Source organism: Rhinolophus ferrumequinum, chromosome 5 (genome assembly GCF_004115265.2).
Source record: "Rhinolophus ferrumequinum isolate MPI-CBG mRhiFer1 chromosome 5, mRhiFer1_v1.p, whole genome shotgun sequence".
Lineage (NCBI taxonomy): Eukaryota > Metazoa > Chordata > Mammalia > Chiroptera > Rhinolophidae > Rhinolophus > Rhinolophus ferrumequinum.
The window spans coordinates 16,138,908-16,165,879 of NC_046288.1; the positions used below are offsets into that span (position 1 = coordinate 16,138,908).

The 26,972-nt window shown below is 38.4% G+C and overlaps 1 pseudogene; it reads right to left on the minus strand.

Annotated features, from left to right (window-relative positions):
• Positions 1–21,702: 21,702 nt before the first annotated feature.
• LOC117022017 (ATP synthase subunit g, mitochondrial-like) lies at positions 21,703–22,012 on the minus strand (annotated as a pseudogene).
• Positions 22,013–26,972: the final 4,960 nt, after the last annotated feature.

The window sequence follows — 26,972 nt, forward strand, 5'->3', positions numbered from 1 at the left end:
ATCCTCTTTGGCTGAAATTATTTAGCATCATGAGATGGAATTGCTGTATACATTCCATCATATTGGCCTCGGTTTTTTAAAAACTAGCTTAGCTCCAAATCTTTCATTGTCTAATTAAAAGTACTTAGAATGATGCAAATAAGCAGATCCCTGAAGGGCAATTATGGAAAATAATAGTAATAATCACAAATATCAGCTGATGTGATAGATGCCATCTGGTTCTGTATATGTGGAAGACATTACATTTCTCCCACAAACTCATACTCTGTGTATTGCCTGGTTTGCACATGAGCTTCTAGAATATTCTTTAGGTCTACGATTTAGAGCAGACACTTCTCTGGTTTGTGTGCTTTCTGGGGTAGAGGGAGTACATCAGTTAGTAGAGATGGTACACATTTTATGAAGGTTTATTACACACATTTGTGGCCAGCACACTTGTATTTAATAGGAATAAAAAAAGGACTTTATTGTTTCTGTCTCTACAATTGTCGCAAGGCCTCTATTCCACAACTGTGAATATCTTTATTTTTCTATGAGTCCATCCTTGCATAAACCAGGTCAGTTATTCAATTTTTTTGGTAATGGCTGCAGCTATTTTGGAGGTTGTCATATTTTTTTTTCTTTATTGGCTCTTTCATATATACTCACCCAATACCATCTATCAAAGATGTGAAACGTCTCTTCTCCTTGTGAACTTTGGCCCCATCCTGAGGGCTTCCAGATCCTTCTCGATGACCCCTCTGGCATCCTTGACCTCCTCAACTGTAAGGACATTTATCTCTATTCTTCTTAAACTGCCCATTTTCAGGGCCACCCCTTCGATCTTTTTATCATCCCCAAATCTCCATTTCAAAAAAAATCTGAGAATGCTACTCTCTATTTTCTCACCCATTCAGGGTTTTCACTCCCTTCCTCAAACTGTGCCTTCTCCTCTGAATTGGTTGTGATCTCTGGTTCCTGGAGGTGGCCCAAGAATATCTGTTCCCGACTGTTTTCACTTCAAGCCTAGCTGGCTCAGATCCCACTTCCTTGCCAGCACCCTCACTTCCTGATGACCTGGAGGAACCATGGTGCCAGCCTTCTCTCTGCCTATAAGTATAAATACTGGTGCCACTAGGTATGCTCTGCGATGCCAGCGGCATTTGTTACTCACCTTGGCAATCCCAGTCAGTGCCTCTTCCTTTCCTGCCAGTGGTCATCTCACCTTCAGTTCATTTGCGTTGCTTGGCACGCGAGGCTTTTCATGATTTGGCCCCTGCCTGCCTGTTAAACCTCATTGGCATCTCCTTATCCTTTCCATCCACACAATATCACCACCCTCTAGCTCCCCTGCCCTAGTGATGCTGTGTTAGAGGGGTGTACGCCCCCACCCCACCCCCGATTTGTACAGGAAAGTTTCCAAAGCAAACCTGACTATGCTCCACCCTTTACTCATTCTGCTCCCAGGAGTCCCTTACTGGAAAAATGGGCAAGCATGGTTTTGCTGCTCCCTTTCCTGTCTTGAGAGTGAGCCAGCCTTTTCCGGTGCTGCTCCATGCTCTGAGTCTTGCTGGGCAGGCTTCTGTTTGAGAAGCTGCCATACCCACATCTGCCCGATCTGGGTAACTTCAAACTGTGTTTTTCTTTGTTCCAGGCTTTGTTTTCCAATTTAGTCATGACCATTTAAAAGGTGATATATGGGCTTCCAAAATTACGCTTTTGAATTTTTCTCAATTTACTGTCAACCCAGGTAGGAAAGAGAGGCACTATTTCTGGAGGGTCCCCCTTGGATACACCAAAAATCCTGACTGTATGGTTTCCATAACAACCAGGGTCTCTCACTTCTAGGCTCTTAGCCTTACAGCCCCATCCTAACATTTGCTGTTCATTTACCTTTGCCTGGATTGGTTTCACGCACTTCATCTACGTTCTCTTACAGAAGCCTGGCAGAAACCCCACGAGTGAACTCTGCTTAACAGAGGAACAAACTGAGTCTCTTAGCGGTAAAGTAACTTGTTCAACATGCCCAGCTAGTCACAGGCAGACCTGAGACACAGGTATTACTCCTCCCTCAGCCTGAGAAACTCCTACTCCATCTTCAGGACTCAGATCAAATGCCATCTCCTTCATAGAACCTTCCCTGACTTCCCCAAGCAGATATCTGGGCCTGCTTTGTGCTCTCCATGCACCCTACTTCAGCAGTTATTTTATTGATTGCAATTTTTAAAAGACTATCTCCTTTCCAGACAGCCAGGTAGGGAATAAAGCTTTTCACAGATCCTCTGGATTTAGCCCAATGCCTCTGAGAAATATTAGTTAAAAGAACTAAAGATGAATATAAGACAGAAGGAGAAACGAGGGTATGGGAGGAATTCACATTAAGTTGAATCATGAGATATCCCTTCCTTTTCCCAGGATTCTAGACCTGTAGATATTAGGAAAGGAACTAACTTTATTATGTTTAGTTTTCACAATAATGCTACTATCTAGATACGCATTATTCATTCATTCACTCACTTATTCACAAATTTATTAAACACCGTTAATACGCTAGTCAATGTCAAGGATGAGAAGAATCTCTGTTTTTCAGGGACATAGTCAATGCAGAAGCAGAGGTCAAGACTAACCATTAAAGTACGAGGTGTGAAATGCTATAATGGAGGAGTGGTACAGGTGCAGTTGCATGAAGGAGGGAAGTGGGCTTCTTTCTTCTAATTTAAAGGTTCCAAGTTGTTAAAAAAAACACTTGTCCAAGTTTGCCCAGCTAGAAAATGACGGAGCCGACACAGGTGTTCAGTTCTACTTGACTTTAGAGCCTACAATCTTCCCAGGTCCCCACACAACCTCATAGAGTAAGGCCAGGCAGAGCAGGAGGCCCCCGGGAACAGGGACCTAACCTGCTCCTAGATTCTGTGTGCGTCACCCCAGAGAACCTGAGGTCTCTTCTAGCTTTATAATTTTCACAAATGCAGAGGCAGGTTCTCTGAGTGGATAGAAAAACTAACTGTTTCTCAAATGTGGTCTCAGAGTTTCATGCCCACAGTCAGGACTGACTGGCCCCTTGGGAGAAGAACTTGAAAAAGACCCGTGCTCTGCAGGTGACAGTGATATCTGTATTTAGATGAATTAAAATTCCTTTAAGGTGGAATTGGCAACTTCCAGAAACCTCAAATCTTATTAGTTTTTTAAGAGTCATGTAATTTAAATTCCATTTAACTCTATTTTTCGTATCTTCAGTCCTCAGTGAAGAAGAACAAATGATCATTTTCCTCACAACAACCCTCCACACACTTGCTGTGTGACAGAGTGCTTGGTCCAGGCCTGAGAGCCCAACTTCTTCAAACTTTTCCTGAGAGTGTTGAAAATTCATAATAACTAGTAACATAAATTGGCTCACAAAAAATGTCCGAATAAGGGATGGTGTGGAAAAGGCAAAAGCAAGAGGCGGATCATGTTGCTGGCCTCCTCAGACGTGAGAGCACAAGAGAAGCCAACTTTCTAGGTGTGGAAGTGTTTTCCTTCCCAAGCAGCTTTCACTTCCCTCCAAAAAAGGGCAGGTCCTCAGTAAACAGGATCCCTGCCAAGAAGCCATCCTTTAGTTCTCCCAAGTCAAAGAATACAGACGAGTATAAGAAAGAATATCATGAAAACCACTCACCATTAATGGGGAGACGGCCTCTTGGTCAAATTCTGACGAACAAAATCTCAGCAAAAGAAAGTTCAGTTGCCTTTTCTCACAATGAATCCGGATGGGTGGCTTCTCTTTTCAGCCCTTCTTAGAGCTGAATTCCCCATGAGCACCTGTCACTAATCCACAACAAGGTGCCTGGAGTAAACAAGGGTAGACTTCCTGGTGGTCATGAAGCCACAGCGAGGTGAAGCAGTGGACATGGGCCTGGTGAGGAGAAGGGAGGGCTTCTCCATGTCCAGTTCTGATCATTCTGGCCCCAGGAGTAGCCATCTTCTCCCAAAAGCAGCATGGAAGCTGAACTTCTAATCCCAAGTTGAAATTATCACTGAGTAATGAATACGTTCCCCTCCTACGATCCTTTGCCAGTTATGCGAGTGTGATCACCATGAACCTTTCCTGGAGTCCCCCATCACTGAGTAGCTCAACTAATCATAACTGGAAATGTTGACTTCAACTGCAACCAAGGGGCCAGAGTACAGGTGAGACAGCAGGAACTCATTCCCCCAGGGCAGGCCTCTGAGAAGGGGCCTGCATTGTATTTTAAAATCCATTCAGCTCAGTTCAATGAACATTTATGAAGCACTAAGAGCTAGGAGCAATGTTACTAACCTGTCTGGGTAATAGAGGCCCCAGATCTCCAAGTTTCCTGTTTGTCCTGTCTTAATATGAGGCTTTCTCCGTATCAGTGCCGGTCATCAGCCCAGGGTGGCCAGACTGGTTCTTCCAGTTCCGGTTGTCCCCCTAAAGTGGCATGGTCCATTTGATAAGAGGAGAAGCCATCCTTCCAGTCCTCTCCCACTTTCTCTGAGTCGCTCCAGGAAGCAGACTGGAAGTGCAGCTTTGACAAGTCCTGCCACAGGCGGGTTCACACCCTCATGTTGGATGACTCTCACTAAAGTGTCTCCCCAGGGTAGCCAGTTCTTCTATGTGATTTGGCTGTACCTGGATCAACACTGTTCATGCTCCATCCACCCGCCCATAAACTAGCAGCTGGAACTATGGTGCGAGTGTGGCAGCAAGCCAACTGTACCATGGATGTTTATTCTTCAAGGTCCTGTACCTGTGAGGTTGTGGCAGAGGGGACAATGTTAGGTGTGTTCCTTCCTCATTTCTGCCCCTACAGGCTGCTGCATACACTTTTGAACTTGAAGTTGGGAGAAGATCTGTGAGTTTCCTGGTCTATCCTCAACCCATCTCAAGGTAGCATCTTCTCCAGGAACCATGAGCCAGAGGTCACCAACTTGCCAGTCCCAAGGGCCAGTCATCTCAAAGCAGTCTCCAAACGGATTACCATTATTTCTTCCTGTCTCCCATCCTCCCTCCTACAAATCTTCCCATTCTACAGAATCTGTATACCACCTACCTTCTTTACCCCTGCTTAAATGGCTGTCTTCTGTTAGCACCATTTTTCACCCCTGGAAATGATCACATGAGATTTCATAAATGCGCAAAAGTGGATCCTCATCAGGAAGCCTTAGGATTCTGCTTGTATGATGGAAAGAGGGACAGAGTGAGAAACAAAAATCAGGTTCTGTCAATGCCCAAAACGATGGACATGAAGTTACCCTCTGCAATGATACAGGGATGGATCAGATGTAACAAGTGAGCTCTGCTGTCTGTGATCTTGACACCATCATTAGTGGTTAGTCTGGGTCCTACAAAAAACAGATGCTGAGATAAGATTGAACATGCAAGGACTTTATCAGGGAAAATACCAGTGTGAGCGATAATGGGACAGGAGTTGAGATAGGTTGGGAGAACACATGAAGAAGCTTAATAATGTCTTTGTTGAGTGAATGCACAAATGAACAAAGTACAGTTTGGAAAGGGAAAGAGATCAGAAGCATTTGGGTACAAAATGATGCGGATTAGCAGAATTGCTATGGGGTTATGGACAGGGTAGGTATTCAGCTGGTGTCCACCATGGGGCTCTACCAGGTCTTCACTCCTGACACCTGTTCTGACTGATCAGGTTTATTCTGATTGGCTGATGCTTGTGCTATACTGATTGTTAAATATTTTGAAAATCACCCCAGTTACATGGACTATAATATTGCCTGGAAATTTTGGTGATGGCTTTACAGATGGAAAACAATTTATTTCTGATGGCCATTCCACTGAAATATAAAATCCCCATACATACCAACAGTTCTTATAGATTAATAGCGGTGGTCAGAAACAAGGGGAACTGCCAAAATCTATTTGTTGTTAGGAGAATTCGATGAAGAGTTATTTATCAGAATGATGGTATGTTCATTTGAAGTTGCTGATGATTTTTCTTCTACCCTTCCTAGAAAATAATTTATATTACTCTTTCCTCATTGCGCCACTAAAAATATACTAGCAACTAAAGCTGGTGCACTCCTTATCACAAGTACAGTATGTTCTCCTTAAACTGGACAATGTTTGAAGAAAAAATAAACTGAGACCAAATGAAAAGTGACCTAGCATTAAAGTCGTTATACTCACAAGATGCTTGAAGTCAACGGAATGTTTGGGAAAGACTAGTGAAATGTGCAGACTTAAAGTTGGGTGGACAAGAAGCAGAACTGGCAGAGTCCATGCTGATATGGGAGTGTGGAGACAAGGGGAAGCAAGGGAACACAACCCAGGAATTCAGAGATTATACTGCGGACTCTGAATTCCCATGGGCGGTGCTATGGGGTTTCAGGCCAAGTTTAACTAGACCTCCAAAAGGTGTGCCAGGAGGCATGCCTGATATCTGGAACATGCTTAGGCTACCTGGATTTGTTTGTTTCTTGCAACTAAAAGTGAATTATGAATAGCAGTCCAAAGTCAGAGACAGACTAATTTGTCTTTCATATAATTAACTAAAATGTAAATGTCCCAGGACTAAAGATTTGTGCTCATGTCTGGGATGAGGCTGAACCTCTTGAATAGGGATGGCAGGTCACCGGTCACCTCTTCCAAGAAAACAAGGGTGGAGGGGCAGGAAACTGGAAAAGATGATGCTATGGACGTATAGAATTCCAGAGGAAGTGACATGTTGTCTTACATGCGTTTAAACTTCCCTTCCATGTTAGTGGAGTGGTTAATTTTATGACATAGGGCATAAGCTCTCTTTCTGTCAGAGTTGGAGTCAATGCTTCGCTCCTCCTGCAGGGTAACGGCTCTACCCATCCCTCTCAAACACACACTCTCACTAGCACTGAGTACTATACTATCCCAGTGTGCTCCCCTTTGGAAAAACCAAGGGCGCTCTTTTCAATGACCTGATTTGACAATAGCACCTGTTTCCTGCCCACACTGACACAGTTGCCCAAAGGCACACACAGCTCTCTTCTTTCTTCTATGCCCCGGGTCTGCAGGAAAGAAGAGGTAAAAATCCTTCCCTCTTCTTGTGCCAGGCCAAGACAGAAATGGGATTAGGGCTAGACAGCAGAAAATTCAAAGAATTCACGCTGAAGATGTCTTGTCCCGGGAGTGAGCAAACTTGTGAAAATTAGGAAAGAGAAAAAGTACAAAAAATAAAGTCAAACCAGTAATAAACAAATTAGAGAGAAGAAATAGAATTCAGTATATCTACATCATGCTAAATGAGGAACATGGCATTTCCCTGCCATTCCATCAAAACTGTGCCTACGAGTACTCAGCCCGTTATCAACAGCCTCCCTATTGCCAAAGCCATGATGATTTTCAGTCCTAATCTACTGCTTTCCCCTTATCACTCTATTTTAGCCACACTGGCTTCCTTACTTTTCCTTGCACATGCCAAGCATACCTCCACCATATGACTAGGTATTGGCTATTCTTTCTACCTGGAATATTTTTCCCCCAGAGGTCCACATGGCCAGCTACCTCCCACCTTTCATCTTTATTCAACTGTCATCTTCTCAGTGGGCCCTGTTATGACCACCCTATTTACAATTGCAACCTCCTCCCTTGCACTCACAATCCCACATACCCTGCTCTACTTTTATTTTTTCCACAGCATTTAGCACTTCTGACATGCTATGTTAATTGCTTATTTATTATGTGTATTGTTGATTGTCTCCTCCTATAGAATTTCTTGAGGTCAGGGATCTTTGTTTTGTCCACTAATGCCTAGAATAGAGTCTATGACAGAGTAAGTACTCGATAAATATTTGATGAATATGTAAATAGCAAAGGCTTTCAAATACAAAATTCACCTAAATGCCCATGTGATGAAGTAAGAGAAGGAAAGAGGCAAATGCAAAGATAAAAATAACTGAAAAAAAATATTAACATCAGTAATGGTTGGATTTAAGTTTAAAATTATTAAACAGGATAAAACAGAACATTCTGTTATTATAAAAGACACTTTTTATAAAGGAGATGTAATAGTCACAAGCCTATTTGCATCAAAAAAAGTATGCATCAAACATCAAACTATATGAAGTTTGATGTAAATACTATTAGAAATATAAGAACAACTTGATGTTTTAAAAATATAATTCTAGTAGGTAACCTCAGGATGTCCTTAGAATTGTTTTGGAACTGTGACCACAAAATCAGACAAGAGAGAAGATATATGCAAAACTAATGAGAGATAATTTAGTGGTCTATAAGAGCTGTTGAAAAAATATGAAAATATTTCAGAATAGAATCAAGTAACAAAAAAAATTGAATTAACTCCAAACAAGTGCTAAAACAACTTCTCCCTTCTTACAACCCCTGTTTGGTTTGCCTACTTATCAGAGAATTAAGGGAGATTTATCAATACATTTAACAAACTCAAGGGAAGAATCAGTGAACTTGAAGATAAGTTAATAAAAATTATTTATTATGAACACAAGGAGAAGGAGTGAAAATGAAGCAAAACAAAACAAAATAAGAGCTGTGAATGATATCAGTCTAGCTTACATATAATTGGAATCCCAGGAGAATAAAGACAAAAAAAAGGACAAAAGAAAAATTATGAGATAATAGTGGAGAATTTTCCAAAATTAATAAAAGACATCCAACCACCGATCTGTTCTTGGTTTTCTGACCTTCTGCTGAGAGAACACCAGGCAGGATAAATCGCTACCTCTCTAACCCACAAAAAATAATATACCCTTAGACACATCATGCTCAAACTTTTGAAAACCACAAATGAAAAGAAAATTGTAAAGGAAGTCAAAGAAAAGAAGACACATTACAGTCAGAGGAACAAAGAAAAGAATGACAGGAGACTTCTCATAAGAAACCATAAAAGTCAAAAGGTTATGGAGGAACATCTTTGAAGTGCTGAAAGGGGGGAAAGCTGTCAACCCAAAATTCTGTACCCAGTGAAAAAGTCTTTCAAATATAAAGGGAATGAAAACTTTTTCAGATATAAAAAAATACTGAAAGCATTCATTACCAACAGACTTGAACTACAAGAAATCTTAAATCTTCAGGTAGAAGGAATATGATATGAGACAAAAACTTGCATCCACAAAAGTAAATGAAGAGCACTAGATATGGCAAAAATGAATGGACTGTGGAAGTCAATACACTTGACACCATTTTAGGGGCATGGATTATCTTCCCTAATCTGCTCTGAAGGAAATCTAGCATTCTAAAGTATACCAGGAATCGTTATTTATGTACTATTTGGGGTAAAGGCAAGTTAGTTAAGGAAAAATGTGATTGGGACCAAGTTCATTAAAGGGTAAAGAATTTTTAATTTTGTGTGGTCAAGTGTAAAAAGTATAAGCAGTGAAGAGAAGAAAAATTCAAGGAAGTAAGATGAGCATTGAAACTCTAAAGGAAAGAAAAGCTGGGGAAGTACAAAGTTTTGAAATTTATCACTTTAATAGTTTAAAATGTAATTTAAAAATAGTGCCAGAATAATGTTTAAATCCACAGCCATCCTCAAAAATAACAACAACAACAAAACCCTAGTATATTAACCCAATATATCCTTTGGACTGTAAAGAACAATTCTGTAGAGAGAAAGAAATCAGGACATAGATGAATTGACTAATTCTTTTTATTTATATAACAACTAATTGTACAGCATTTGTGTATGCTTATTTCTATTCTAAATGCTTTACAAATGTTAAGTAATTTAATTATCACCCGGTAGAGTCAAGATTAGTAGACGTATTTTTTTCTGAAGCCCTTGCTTGTAAATTCTGTGGCATGCGTCTCTCCAACAAAATAATTGAACAAAACTCAATATAGAGAAATCTTGATATAGAGAATTTTCATTATTTTCATGTGTCTGCAAAATATTTATAAAGACTGATCACATAACTGGCTACGAAGAAAACTTCAGCAAATTCAAAGGGTAAAGATTTTATAGGTTACATGATCTGATCCTAATTCAATAAACAAGGAAAAAAGTATTAAAAGATGACCCTGATATTGATTATTTGAACATTTAAAAATACTTATAAAATATTTGGCTCAAAGAAGAAATCAAACAAAAGGGAAATTATTGACCATCTTGAAGGCTATGAAAGGGAGAATTTTATAATATACTCTAAGATTCTGTGAAATCTGTGAAAATTGTATCAGAAAAATTTATAGCCAAAATGCCTTCCTGTGAATGAATGAAGATGTAAAGTAAGAAACTAAATCCACCGAAAAAATTAGAAAAAGAATGATAAAGAGTGATTGGTAAAGGTAATTTGAAAAGCTTAAATTAATGAAATTGAAAGAAAAACAAGTAGTAAAATATATAAGTAAATTTAAAATCTTGTTTTATTAAAAATCTATACATTTGATAAATCAACTTGATTTTTAAAAACGAGAAAAAGCAAAATTATAAAAGATCAGGAAGTAGAAAGATCAGATATTAAAATGACTAAAAGTATTAAAAGAGAGATAGTATGAAACTTTATGGCAACCAAGTTGAAGACTGGAAAAAACATTGGAAAAGAGGAGGAAAATGATCTATTTTTGAAGGTGATGTAATTGTAAACCTAGAAAACCCAAAGGAATTTAGTAACAGTATCCTAGAATTAAGAAAAGAATTTGGTACAGTAGATGGATCCAAAAATATGCAAATAATAATATTAATAATAATAATCACCAGCATTTTTCAACTCTGGCAATAAGAATAGGAACAGAAAAAATTCCCTATGAAATACTTAGAAATAGATATAACCAAAAAGAAAAAATAAGGAAATAAACAACAAAGGCATACTAAAATATGTAAAAGGAGAAGTAAAGAAATAGAAAAACATACCACATTTTTGGGTGAGAAGACTCCATGCCATAAAAGTACTAAATTCTTCCAAATTGTGTATATTATTTCACTAAAACTCAAAACAAATTGGGTATTTCTGGTTTGTTTTGGCATTTGGATAAAGCTATCTTAAAGTTTCTAGAGAAAAACAAATGCCAAAGAAAAGAAAGTAATTTTGGAAAACTAGAGATGGGTCAGGGGACTTTCTCACCAGTTTATTAGAACTGTGTGTAAAGCCATTATATTCAAATCAGTTTCTCATTGGATCCCAATGTTATTGCAAATCCTAGGATACAGTATAAATATATGCATGAAAAATATAAAAGGTAAAGTAAAGCAAAGCTCTTGCAAGAAAAGATTATATGTACTATGTGGTGCAGGAAAACTTTCCTTATCAAAACTGACAAGTCAAAAGCTCTGAGAGAAAAGACATATTTAACAACAAAAATTGTTAACTTTTAAGGCAAAGATATCATAAAAATATAACAGACTATGGTAGATTTGCAGAAATATACATAATGGAGTTAATATATTTAATTTTTGTAATATACAATGATTTACTATAATTTGACAAGAGAAAGAAGAACAAACCAGCAGGAAAATGGGCAAAGGGAATGAATTGGCAATAAACAGAAAAGCAAATCCAAATGGCCAAGAAACATGGAAAAATCCTCAAATTCACCAACAGTGAGGAAAATGCACATTAAAATAACAATGAGATATCATGTTACTGATATCAGATTGCCATAAATTTAAAAGATCTGTAACTTATTGCTGTCACGGTTGCAGGAAAGGGAGCACTTTCGTGCAGGCTGAGTAGGATAAGAAATGCTGCAGACTTTTGGGGATGTAGTATGGCAATACCTACTAAAATGGAAAATACATATACTCTTCAGGCCAGCAACACTGTCCCTAAGAATATCTCCAATAGAAATAAGTCATGAGAACATAAAGTTGGGTTTTTTTTGGGGGGGGGGCGTCGGAGGGAGGGAGGAGTTGTTTTGGTTTTTTGCAAATTGTCTGTACAAGTTACACCGTGTTTCCAGCAATAAGGGAATGGCTGAATAAACTATGGCATATGCATAGGATGGGACAATATTGCCATTAAGAAGAATGAAGCAGAGTTGTGCTGGTTGACAGGAAGAATTTCAGAAGGTATTGTTGAATGAGTAAAGCACAAGGCAGAAAAAAAGATGTGTGATATGGTTCTATTTTAGTAAAAGAGACAATGACCAGAAATTACTAGTGTGTGTATCTGTATGTGATTATATAGCCATGGGTAAAAAATAGGAAAGCTACATACTAGACTATTAATACGGGTTATCTGGGTAAGTGGGTGGGTTGGGAGTTGATATGTGTGGGAAAGAAGAGGAGGTGCCAAGCCAAAAAAGAGACAACAAACAAAAAAGACCACTCATATGACCACACATATGTACCTATGACTGAATTGATCACGTATGTGCATCTGTGAAAATGTATGAATGTGTGCTGCTCAGACATAAAGAACTCACCTGGCTATTTAGAAGGATTGTCTCACAGATAACTTCTTTACTTCCAGAAAATTTGCTATTCCATTTATACCTCTGCACCAGCACATTCTCCAGGAAAGAATTTCTGATTCTGGGATTCCCATACTTAATTCTAAGTCTTCCCCTCCCATGACATAGTGTTTCATCTCAGAAACAGCACTCAGAAATTCTCCAGCATCCTTCTGGAAATGGCTATCCTTTGGAGTTTCTACCTTTATCCTTTCTTATTCATATTTCCTTTCTTGAAATGACTCCCAGGTTAACGTTTCTAAGTAAAGAAAATGACACATTTTGGGCAGATTCTCTGGGGGAATGAAGAGGGAGTTCTTCGCTCTCCACAACAGAGAGGCCAGAAGGCGAAAGGTTCTGCTAATGGGGACCTGGAAAATTGACTAACTGATCTTGAGGTCATAGGCCTTAGAATTCTAGAGTTGTCTAAATTGTGGGCTTCTTCAGGATCAAATATGAAGTAAAACAGAAGAAGGTAAGAACACGCACTTGAGATGCTTTTAGTCAGCCCACGCTGTTTACTGCTCATGAGCCCATCGCCTCCTTGGTGTTTCCAGAATGTTTACCAGTTTTACATTCCATACTCACATCTGTCTGCCTCCTTCAGCCTTCTTGTAGTGGAGCAAGATCCTTCACTTCAAAGGAAGCTCCAGGTGCAAAGAAGACTCTAGGGGTGTGGCCCTGCCTTAGAATCTGGCTCCTTTTCTTTACTAAAACATGTACTCTCTTCGTCTTATCCCAAGATGACTTTTGGAGCTATTCCTAAATTCATTCATCTGCTTTTGAACTCCGAGAGTGAGAAAGAAATGTAGTTTTCCTTTTGCCTCAAATCATTGACCCTAATTTGGCCATGACACTTCAAAAGGATTAATCACAGAAAGAAACGGAAGGAGGGATAAACATGCCACTAAAGAGAAAACGCCACAATTGAAAGAGTGGCTCATCAGCTGTGGAAGATGAGTCTCATGACGGCTTCCAGTGAATCATGGAGAAATGAAACATCGCTGTTTTAAGCCATCAACTTTTGGAGTGGAGTGTATGCAGCAGTAGTGAACGGATACTGTGTCCAACCCCTTTGCAATGTGATATGCTTCTCCCAACAAGACATAGGGACTGCTTCCCCACCGCCGTGAGCCTGCGCCTATGCTGGCCTTGGTTGGGGTGGGCGTTCCAGAGCCTAGGCATTGAGAGACTGCAGCTTCCCCTCTTGCCATCTTGGAACCTTGAGCTGGCCATGCTGAAAAGACGCTCAGGGTAGCCGACTGGTGCACGAGAGGCCTTAGGAAGAGAACTGAGGTCTCGTCAATAGCCCAAACATGGGAGGCTGTCTTGGAACTTCAGGCTGAAAGCAGCCTCACAAGTGATCTCAGGCAAAACCAGCAGAGGAACAGCTTCGCCAATCCCCCAAATTGTGAGAAATAATACATGATGGTTGGTTTAGTCACTGAGTTTTGAAGTTGTCTCTCACGCAGCAATAGCTAATTAATACAGAGGCATGGACATTTTAATTTAATATCTATTATGTCTTTCTTTTTGTTACTGTCCTGTGCCTAATGAGGCTCCTATTCTATTTTCCCCCTAGACACCTAGGAAAACACATTCCCTCCATGGACATAAATAACTCTTAGGTACTATACACTTAAACGTTCCTAAAAGACAGAAGATTGCGAAAGCAGCCTGTGGCTCTAAGTCTACTCTTCAATATCCTGCCCCCAGCACAGCACCACAGAGCCAGCGGGAGGTCAGCATGTGTGGACCAAATTAAGTACCTCATGGGACACCTGTTGCCGCTTTCATCTCATTTTCTTAGTATTTGCCTGTGTCACAAAACGGATAGTCTGGTTGATTTGGCTTACCTGGCCAGCTCTGCAGATGTTTCCTTGTTGCCTCACTTTTCTGCATAGAAAGCCTGGGAGAAGAGAGTATTTCTCCAGTTGGTGAAATATTGGTCAATAGTACAGTGGTTATACTAATATTAGTGGCAGGAGCAGCACCTAACATTGATTGACACCTTGTCAATATGCCGATCATTATGCCATTTACTTTGCATGAATTAACTCATTTAGCTAGTTAGTTATTATTTCCATAAGGAAACTGAGGCACAAATGGGTTAATCTGCCCAAGCTAACACAGCTAAATGGCAGAACTCTGGCTCTTAGGCAGTATTCTGGCTCTAAATATGACTATTTGTGTAGTTACAGCTAGAAGGTTTAAACTAAGGAATATTGAGCATATTCATTTATAAAACTGTTTAACAAGAAATCACATATGACGTACAATCTCCAAAACTTTTCAATACCACTTGTACTTCTCAATAGTCAAGAAACAAGTATATATGTCTGCACCTGTGCACAGAAAGTTATAAAAACATATAAACTAACACAAAAAAAATAACATCATATAAGGATCTAGGCTCTACAGGGACTTAATATTTTGAAAAGACCAGACTGATGCAATGAGATGATCAAAGAGTAAGACAAGATATAATTTAAAACAAAAAAACAGTACAAAAGAGTTCTAAGACCTCACCTCTTGGAGCGAAGAGTCTGAGTCCTATTTCAAAATCTTCCTTTCTCCTTGAAACAAAACCACAGCTTTCATTTTGGGATATCACAGCGCTAAAAAATGGTTCACTAGGCCAGACTAACCTGTGTTAGCAACTAGAATAATCTCCAGAAAAGAAAATTTACTTTGGGATTCAAGATGATCAAAACTGATTACTTCTCAAGAGGCTTAGAAACTCAAAACTATAAACACAGCTGGGGAAACACTTAAATGTGGGTCCATAAAAACTCTATTGAATAATCCATCCTCTGCCTCACGACGTGGACACTACACCATGTACGTGAGCCTATAGGAAAGCAGTAAATATTTTTATACAACCTTGTTGGTGAAGGGGAAGAAATGTAGAGACATGCCCACCCACATCTTCTGTGTGTGTAATGTAAATATCTTCCTTGTTTTATTGAAGTAAAGGCTAAAAGATTACATTCAGCCGAGCCACTAAATTTAACACAGGGGTTTATGTAACCAAACATATAAAAATTGGATTTAACATCTCAAAATTTAGAGAGCTTATTTTGATTGGATGAAGAAAATGAATGTTCTACTACTTGTTAGCGAATAGTCAATAATAGAATTTGGACCAATTTTCTCGATATAGAATAATTTTAATTTATCGAGACCTTTTTTCCCCTGAAAGATAGACATCTATTATCTCGGGCAGGGTGATTAGGAGTGTTGGTTATTTACTTCTCTCTGCTTTTCAGTGATTTTGGAAATTTTCAAAATAACATATATTGTTTTTATACTGGAAAGATACGATTTTTTTAAAGGGCAATCAACCTGCTTAACTTTTTTACTGACAGACATTCCTACATTACTTAAATAATTTAAATTATTTAAGTAATTCCTACACTTTTTAAATAATTTAATTACTTCACCGACTGAATGAATCCTTGTCTTCAGCTCCTTTAACACCAATTTTCCCTTCCTGGAGAATTCTTATGATCAATTTTCACTGATATCCAGAAATACATGTCATAGCTAAAGATATTTTGACACAGGACTCGAGCCTTGGAAAAAAAAAGTGACTCTGACAAGGAAAGAAATTATACCTTAAAAATTCCTTTTTCAGATGACTTGCTGTGTAGTTCATTAGCAAGAGACACAAAAAGTACTTTGTAAAACAATAATGGCCCAGAACCTTGCTCTTTGAGATAACAAGGCTCTGTTTTTGCAGGTGGCTTTCTACTCAAAGAACAAAAACTGGAAACATCCATTGAATTGCCCTGTTTACATGTGTTGAGTCATGCTAATGGAACAGAGCTAATCAACCCCTGGGTACAAAGCGCTTTATGTAAAGGAAAAGGACCAGCCTCAGACTTACTCGCCCCCAGATGCAAACTCTTTCATGTGCCTCTACAAAGACATGAACACACTGGAAAGGACCTCGAAGTCAGAGATGGCCACTAGAAAGATAATGGGAGCCACGATGGGAGCCATATACAGAATTTCAAATTTTCTAGTAGCCATACTTTAAAAAGTAAAAATAAACAGTAAGTTAATTTTGACATTGCATTTTGTTTAACTGAGTATGTCCAAAATAGTATCATTTCAATGTAAAAAAATGTATTTAGATAATGTACATTCCTTTTTATAAAAAAAACATAAATGTTTGAATTCCAGTGTGTATTTTATACTTACAGTAGAACTCACTTTGTACTAGCCACATTTTAAGAGCGCAAGAGCCACATGTGGGTTGTGGCCACCTCATTGGACAGCACATCTGTAAGATGAAAAGCTTATTCTCACCAAGTAGGATTATAGGATCAGACACATGTTTTTACATAAAAATTGAGATGTAATTCACATAGTATGAAATTCACCCCTTTCTGCGTAAAATTCAGTGGGTTTTAGTGTATTCATAAGACTGTGCAACCATCATCACTGTCTAATTCGAGAACATTTTTATCATTCCCCAAAGAAATTTCATACTATTACTAGTCACTCCCCATTCCCTTTTTTCTTTAGCCCTGGGAACCACTAATCTGTGTTCTGCCTCTACAGATTTGCCTATTTTGGACATTTTATATAAATGGAGTCATACACTGTGTGGTCTTTTGTATCAGACTTCTTTTGTATCACACTTCTTAGCATAATGTTTTCAAGGTTCATCCATGTTTTGGCATGTATCAGTACTTCATTCCTTTTTATGGTTGAATGTTATTCCATTTTGTTTAGTTATTCATTACTTGATGGGCCTTTGGGTTCGTTCCACATTTTGGCTACTATGAACAATGCTACTGTGAACATTCATGTAATAGTTTTTGTAAAAACATACATTTTCAATTCTACTGGATATATACCTAGGAGTGGAATTGCTGGGTCATATGGTTACTCTATGTTTAACTTTTTGAGGGCCTGCCAAACAGTTTTCCAAAGTGGTTGTACCATTTTACATTCACGAGCAGTGTATGAAGGTTCCAATTTCTCCAATATTTGTTAGTCTTTCTTTTATGGCCATCCCAATGGGTGGTCAGCTGTTGTTTTCACCAAAAAAGAAACTATAAAAACTGTGGTAACAAAAATGCAACAAGGGCTATGATATTCCTACAGATTTAAAAAATTAGGGAATAAGCTCACATTTGCCAAGTTTGTTTGTAAAGAAACACATTGCAGCTTTGTTTAAAAGCTGTTCTATTCTCTTTGTGCCATGAGCAAGTAAGGTGAGTTTTTTGTTTTGTTTTGTTTTTTAGCAATAACAATTAATATATATTTGCCATTCCTGAGAGTTTTATATATATTATCTCATTGAATACTCACATTAGCCCTAGGGGGTAGTTTCAACATTATTATTTTCATTTTATGGATGAGTACTCCCAGGTCTGAAGAAGTTAACTAATTTGCCCAAGGTTCCACAGCTTAGAGGCCATGCTTTTAGCCATTAACCTACTTTATCTCATTTGTTAACACTGCTTGGTGAGAAGTAATCAGTGGTCTCGTCTAGACCAGTGGTGCTCACAGTGTGGTCCCCTGACAAGCAGCATCTGTGTCACCTGTGAGCATGTTAGAAATGCAAACTCTCGGGGTCCACCCAGACTTACTGAATCTCAAATTTCGGGGGTGGGATCCAGCAATCTCTATCTTAACGACTCCCTCTCCCCAGTGATTCTAATGCACACTAACATTTGAAAACTACTGGTCTAGAGCCAACATATCGTATGACCAAAGTTTATGGAAAAACCCCTATGAATCAGATACAGTGATAAGTTTTGGGTGCATTCAGTTTTAAGATTCAATACTGAAAAAGACATAAGTGTCCTTCCAGGGCTTAGAGTCAAGTGAATTTGATAGATGAGTGAATCGGCATTACCTTCCAGTGCCACAGGCCCAAAGGAAAGGGTGAGAAAGCTTCCTGGTAAAAATGACTTCTGAGCTTCCAATAAACTTAGAAAACCAGTATCAGTGTCAAGTTATTCAAGTATATTTGTTATTCCTGTTACTTTCAGGAGAGAATCCAAATTCCATAGCATCACCTTCAAGACATTTTTACTACCTGGCTCTTGCTACGTCCCCACCTTCATTTCTCTGTAGCTCCTTGCTACTCAAAGTGGGGGTCACAGAGCACATTGACAGCACCTTGGAGCTCGCTAGCAATGCAGAACTTCAGAGCTCACTCTTGACCTACAGAATCAGAATCTGCATTTTAACAAGAACCCTGGGTGATTTGTGTGCATATTAAAGTTTCAGAGCACAGCGCTAGTTACTGTGAAAGCCCTAGTAATTCTCTAAAACTGCCAAATTATATTCTCTGTGTAGCACCCTCTGCCTGGAATGCCCTTCTCTCCTTCGACTTCTCTGACCCCCAGAGAAGTTGGACAACCCTTCATGACAGCATGCTGACAGCGGGTTGTTTATTTACATATTCATCTTCAGTACTAGAGTGGGAACTTCTCAAGGGCAGGGAGACTGTTTCCTTTCTCTCTGTAATTTGCATGGATTGGGGACCTAGTTGCTGCCATGCACATAATGGGTGCTCAGTAAATGTTCATTTAATGAAATGTGTGGATGAGTGAAATGTGCCAAATACCCAATGGAGATATCACATCTTCAGGGAATTTCACCTAAGTACATACGGTACATTTCACTCTTCACAGTCACATAATTCTAGTCAGTTGTCTGGTTCACTGGCATCAAGAGAATCAGACAGAGTGAGGGCAAGAGGAAACTGGAAAGTGATTAGGGGTTAAAAAGAAAATCTAGTTTCTAATTTTGAAAAATCTAGTTTCTAAAGTTCTTGTCACATTATGATTTCTCATTATATTTTTATTTACCAGATCCCACCTCAAAAGACAGAAGCAATGATATGAAATGAAATGAGAATTGGTTTGAGAGCTTAGTTCTAAATACAGTGCCGATCAGAGGTGAATTGCTTTGGGCCTTTCATTTCACCTCTTGGGCTCTGTCTCCTCATTAATAAATGAGGGAGTTGGAGTAAGCAGTCCCAAATGTCCCCTTCCCCACCCTATCATAGATCTTTTTAGGCACTAAAATTCTAATATTTGTGGTATATAGGCAACTTTTGGAAATTAAGGTTTTATTTGAAGAGGCCTCTAGAGGATAAAAATTAGTTTTCAAAATCTCTTTTACAGGCAAGTTACACTAAAGTATATGTTTCCACTATTTCCTAGATATGTTGTAAAAACATTATTTATTGTACATTTAGTTTTTCATGAGAAGGAAACTATTGAATGGGATCTGCTTCGGAAAGACTGTAGGTATGTCAAGCCAGGAAGAGCGGATTTTGATCAAGAAAGTTGGCATTTGCAATAAATCCAACTTTGTTCTGAGTGGCTAAGCTCTTTCGAAAACCTATTGACATTGCAAAGAGTGCATAGATTGGAAAATACTGACAATTTTCAAAACACTAGCCTTGCATTTTAATGCCCCGGTGTCGTGGGAGTGAACAGTGAACTACTGTTGGTGCACACTGGGCTACTCTCACACGTGAAGTATGTCAACCGGACCAGCCTGTACAGACTACAGCTCTCCTTGTTTCCTCCAACTCTCCCCTACCCAAGAGCTAGCAATGGACCATTATCTCTTATTCTGACATCTGAGAAGAGAATCTGAATGCCAGGAAGGAAGTTTTCCAAATCGGTATAAAAACAAAATCCTCTTATTACAACAGGATACAGTAAAGAAAACAAAGAAGGGAGCTTACAAGAGGGAAAAGGTTTAAAAGTGTAAACGAAAAACGTTCTGAAAAAACCCCACAAGATATCCCCAACACAGTGTAGTTACTTGTATTTACTGGGAAAAAACAGCATTGCTGGAGAGACTTAGAGTATGGGAGTGGGGCCGACACGTACGTTGTTGGAAGGATTGCTTACCACTGCCTGTGCCACAGTACTTTACAATCTAAGGTAACTGGAAATCAATAGCATTTTCTTTCACATTTTTTTGCTTTTGAGTAGTAACTATTTATTTTGAGGACTTTCCGGGGTGACCATGTAATTAAAAAATCACACTGTATAGCATAAATCAAAAATTATTTTTGGTTAATTTTAATACTGGATGAAAGAGAGAAACTTTCTTATAAAGATCACCGGTGTTGTAGTAGTACCTTTTCAGTCTTCTGCTGTGCATATTTTGTTACTGAATGCTTTTTGAAAAGAGGTAGTTTCAATTTTGACCACCCGTGTTTACTGCAGAAGCAGTGTTAGGCATTACTTCATATTTCAGAAGCACAGCAGTCGCTATAGAGACTTTTTTGCCTATGATTTAGAAAAGCTGTGCCCTTTATTAAGCCAAAGCATCAGTGTCCTAAATGCACTGGGTAAATTTGGGATGGACTGGATAAGTGTTCAATACTATTAAAGGATTAATACTATACTGTGAGCCATGCTGCTTTTCCAATAGGCTATCATCTTCTGGTTATCGTCTGCTGGCACTGCACATTTGCAGTAGCTGCAAGAGAGTTACAGTGGATTCAGAAAGTACCAGTGAGCCATTCAAAGACAGTAAGATCCCTAGAAAAAAACCAATGAATGATTGTCTCCTATATTCTCAATAAATTGGCTCAAGAAGACAGACTGATAGCCAATCACTTCTATTTATTTCAGGACATAATAGACTTTTTAGACCTATGGATGATACTGATAATTATAACGCAGTTTAAATTATCCGTAGTGTATTTTATTTTTGAAAAGATAGGTTATATACATCATAAAATCAGATAGATTAATAATAATACACATACCAAAATTACATACATAGGTCATGTAAAAATGTAGTTCATGGCTCTCATTCACTCTGTCCTGGTATTAAAGATGTTATAAAAAAACAGACATAGAATACCAGCAAGTATCCCAACATTTACAGACATACATATTGTCAAAAAGGTTTTCAGCAAAGAGAAACTACCCAAATTTTATTCTTTAGTCTACTGATATGACTTAACTTTGGTACATGGTATTACTATTTCTCCTACTGTAACAAGTTCTAGTTGTCTCAAGGCTTTTTCCCCAACTTTTCTGGAAATAAATTACCATATTTCCAACCTTCAAATTAAAATGTTATTCTCATAAGTATATGTACCAGGATGGTATATTCACATATACCCTTTCCAATTTCAGGCTAAGCAAAGACATGCCTTTAGCACTATATTAACATTACTAAAGCAAAAGACAACCCAACTTAATGTCAAGAGAAAATGTGACCTTCCATGCAGTGTTTGATATAGAAAACACTGATTTTGACATATTTTATTCAAATACCAGTCTGATCACACACGGCCCAAGAACATTCAAATAATAAACCCAAAAGAAACAGATGTTAAAGATTGGTCTTCAAACCTTATAGCCAATGATGCCAGCTTGCCTATGGTCTCACCGACATGAAACCACATCCCCACCTCAGTGGCCACCTCATTCAGCGGCGCTTCCTTAACTGTGAGCTGTTTGAAGCTACCAGTTTGAGCCATAATGACTTTTTTTTCTAAGCTGTAAGGATAACGGTAAGGATCTCAGCAGATGTTGGAGGAACCAGCTCAACCTTGGCATGGTACCAAAATGTGGCCCATTGAGACTTCGACTAGGTCACAGCACCGTTGGCCAGCACCAGGGACTTCTCTGTGAGGTTACGGACAAATTGGGCCATGATTCTAGGATGGAAAATCCATGGCCTTGAACAGCCAGCTGAACCTTCTTTCATAATTTTATTTCTCTTAGAAGTAAAATATTATTCTTTAGGAGGAGAGTTATAATGAATTTTGCCCAGAGTGAATACTGTTGCACAAGAGAGGAGGAAACAGCTTGTTCTTTCATTATCCAGAGATCAGGGAAAATGTTGAATGGCAATATTCAATCAGAAAGAGCTTTAATAACTTATCCTGGAAGAGATTTCGAAATGATGTGCTGATGTCATTAGTCAGGACCTTTCCACCTAGCCTGAGCACGTGGTGCTGTGTACATTACATGGCTAGACTACATCCAAATCAGCCAGTGTGAATTGCTTGACTAAAATGGGACCTAACTTCATCTCAGTTACCCCAGAGGATGGGAGGGGAAAGAGATTTGACTCCATACAGCATGAGTAAAGATAAGTCAAAAGCAACCCTTATACAAACTGTATGTGCTTCTCAGATATTTGTCAAGAGTATTGTGACTCAGATGTAGGAAAAGGGCTATCAGTGAAATAAAAGATAATTTCAAACAACTGAATTCTCAATTGAAGAAATATGGATGTGTTTAATTTTTGTTAGAGCTACTGAGAATATGTAACTATCAAGAGATTTTTACGTAGTCCTCATATAATCTTCACACAAACAACCTGATGACGAAGGTCTATTTTTATTCCCATTATATAGAAGAGGAAATGGAAGCCTAGAAGAGTTAAATTGCTTGCCCACGGTTGCACAGCTAATAAGTAGCAAAGCCAGAATTTCAACCTAGGTCTGTCTGCACCTGAAGGTCAAGTTCTAGGTTTTGAACTTCTTTTGGTTTAAATTACAACCTTGAATTGAAAGATCTATATATAGGTAGTTACTCCTCAAAGAAAAATAAAGTTCTTCTGATTTCCAACTTACTTGTATAACCTATGCTCTTAGCATCATCCTTTCTGCTTGCCTCTGTGACCTGGGCTCTCAATCTCTCCTTTTCTTGAGCTCCTGCAGGCTCTGTTTCTTACAGACGCTCTTTTCTCAACACATACATGCTTATATTGAATAATCCTTTATTTGATTCTTTTGCACCTTTTAATAATTATCCTATTTCTCTCCTTTCCACAACAAATAATCTCTTCAGCTGCGACTTCATGGCCCTCACTGCCTACCCTCCCCCTCTGCTGAAATTACACACTCACAGGGCACTTGTGATCTCTAACCAGCAAACCCCAAAGATATTTCCTGGGTTGTCCTTCACCTTGACCTTTCTGCAGCATTTGGCCCTACAGACCACCTACTTCTTGGAAAGCTGCATGTACACATTAGACATACAAAACTTAATTAAATGGTTGGCTAAATGAAACATTTAAACATTTTTTGAATTCTTAAATACAATGTATATATGGCTAAACACCAGAAAATACTTTACATATAAACATCCTTATATATATTTAAAAGAATTCATGAGAGAATGATTCTAGTTAAGGAAATTGCCCAACAATGTAACAACAGCCCTCTTTTACAGAGTAAGGAATAAATTCAATTTTTTTTTAAAGATTGATATATTTTTAGTTTAATTTTTTTAAAATGTAGGTATGACATATATGAAAATTAACTCAAAACGAATCACTGTCATGGTGACCACAGTTAACAATACTGTATTGTATGTTTGAAAGTTGCTAAGAGAACATATTTTAAAAGTTCTCATCACAAGAAAAAAGACTTTTGTAAGTACATGTGGTAATGGATACTCATGAAACTTATTCTGGTAATCACTTCACAACATAGACATATATCAAATTATTATGTTGTGCACCTAAAACCAACATAATATTGTATGTTAATTATATCTCAATATTAATAAAAGGATCATTGGCCTAAATGCAAGAGCAAAAGCTATAAAACTCTTAGAAGAAAACATAAGAGTCAATCATCATGACCTTGAGTTAGGTAGACGTGTCCTAGATATGACACCAAAAGCAAAAACAACAACAACAGTAACAAAATGGTCTTCATCAAGACCATTTTTTTGAGTTTCAAAAGGACACCATCAAGAAAATGAAAAGATAACCCATGGAATGTGAGAAAATATTTGCAAATCATGTATCAGATAAGGGACTTGTATTCAAAATATATAAAGAACTCTTACAACTAACAATAAAAAGACAAACATGCCAATTAAAAACTGGGCAAATAATTTGAATAGACTTTTCTCCAAAAAAGATATACAAATGAATGCTCAACATCATTAATTATTAAAGAAATGCAAATAAAATTCATGATATACTTCTTCACACCCACTAGGACAGATAAAATAAAAGACAGACAACACAAATGTTGATCCACAAGGAGATAGAACTTCAGACCTATTAGGATGGTTATTATAAAAAACAACAACAAAAACAAACAAACAAACAAACAAAAAACAGAAAATAGCAAGTATTGGCCAGGATGTGTAGAAATTAGAACGCTTGTACATTGCTGATGAGAATGTAAAGTGGTGGACGTACTATTCAAAACAGTATGGCAGTTCCTTAAAAAATAATTAAACATTGTATTACCATATGATCCAATAATCCCACTTCTGCATAGATAGATATACATATATTCTCCAAAAGAATTGAAAGCAGGGGACCCAAACAGACATTTGTACACCCATGTTTATAGCAGCATTATTCACAACAGCCAAAGGTAGAAGCAACGCAAGTGTTCATCAATGGATGAACAGATAAATAAAATATGATATGTCCACATAGTGGAATATTGTTCACTGATAAAAAAGGCTACGTGCTACAAATGGATGAATCTTGAAAACATTATGCTAAGAGAAAGACATCTGACACAATAGGTGTTATATCATATGTTTCCATTTAAAAGAAATGTCTGGAATAGGGAAATCCATAGGGATAGAAAATAGATTAGTAGTTTTCAGGAGGTGAGCAGAGGAGGGAATGGAGAGGGACTGTGGCTGGGTCTGGAGTTTTTTGGGGGGGTGGTGAAGATGTTCTGAAACTTGGTAGTGGTGATGGTTGTGTAAACTTACCAATATGAAATCACTGAACAGTACGCTTTAAAAGGGTGAATTTTATGGTATGTGAATTATAACACAACAAAGTTTTTGTAAGAAAAAAAATAAGTAGGGATTAGCTACCTGCATGCTAGTATTCATTTTCTCATTCATTCATTTACCAAATCATTGTGGAACATGTTTTCAGCCAGGGACTGTGTTAGGTGCTGGGCATACCAGCATTTTGAAAAGATCACCCAACTTCAGCATGGAGGCCAGATTGGAAGGGCACTAGAAGCCATATGGACAGTTGACAAAATTGGGAGCCAGCTAATATAGAGAACCACATCTCTTCTTAGTCGAAAGTCATTTCTTTACATTACTTTCACCCTAAAAAGGCAAACCAAAAAGAGGAAACAAGCTCTTCTTCAGCCCTTTTGTGATCCAAAGAAAGCTCTGAGGTTTCTTAGGGGCTTCAGAAAAGAGCTTTATAATCATAATAATCAAAGACTTGAGTATTATTTACTTTTGAAATTTAATAACATACCATATGCTTATCTGTCTTTGGCAAGAGTTTGAAATGGAAAATGAAGCTAAGAGCACAGCAAGTAGTCCGGAAGATGGAACATTCATTCCTCATATTTCCTTGACAAGAAACTCCATGTAAAGATGGCCGAGGATCCAAGTCAGCTTGGTTGGACAGGAGTGGTCTGTGGGAACACCAGATACTCCAACAGGAACTCCTCTGATCCCCTTCAGCCTAATTTGTCCCAGGTCCACTCACTGGGTTTTAACAGGGCTGTAGCATGGAAAAGTTTAAACTTTGTACCCAGCCTTTGTCTCAGAGGCTAGTAGTGTCTTCAGGGAAAAGGAAAATGTAGCTCGTGTAATAAGATCCCACAGGATGCTGTGAAAAGGACCAGATTTGGAGTTTTTGATTACCTAGGAGATTTCCCATCCTCTTAACTCTCTTACCATGGTCGGGCCATGAAAGTGAAGAGTGGTCCTAGGGTGTATTTGTCATATGAACTGCTCATTAACGTTAACAATCAAGTTTTGTTAAACTGATCCTAACAGAGCTGAGCAACCGTGTTGATAGTTTAATTCCCTTTCAAATACGTTGGGTTGACTCTCACATTATTCCCATGAGATTTCCTATAGTAATGGCAAGATCTTCTATTGAAAGGACTCAACCACAGATCAACAAAACAGGATTTTCTGCTTTGAATTGATGCCCCAACTCCAACAAAATGAAATAATCACAAACTGAATTGTCCCAACCTAAAGAAAATTGAACTATTAAAAAAAATCAAATAATTGTTGAATGAATGCATGGAAGTGAAGTCATTTATTTCTCTTCTTTAAATGACTTATGGATGGGTCAGTCTTGAGTTAACATATCTCTGAAGATGGATGCCACAATCTGTTCAAAATGATCTGGGTTGAACCAGAACCTATTAAGCCTCCACTGCCATTGCTACTCCTCTGAAGGATCTGGAAGTGCTTCACTGAGGAGCACTGCACTCTCCCATTAGCCAGTCCTCCTTCTGCACTTCCCAAGGAGGAGGATTCCAAGATGGTGTTCAATGGTTGTGTTCAGTGCTGGGGTAAGTGGACCCAGGATTTACATAATTCTAACTTCACAAGTCTCAGAGGAAAACCATTTAGGCAACAACCCAAAGGGTATCAGCAACCATGGATGTCAGTTTACAACACTCAACTTGAAGGCAGTTTTCTTCAGCACCTCTTTAAGTTTTCAAGCGGGAGTGAAAATTGAATTCACTATAAACAGTCACCTCCAGGGTTTCTGTTAGGCAAAGCTTGGATGCGGCCATTCGGGTGGAAGGATGGGGGCTAGTAGAAGACTTCTTGAAGTGTCCATGAAGCAGCCATAGAGGTTTAGAATGTTTGTTGGGACTGACTAGGGGGCTACTTGAGATGGGAAGGGT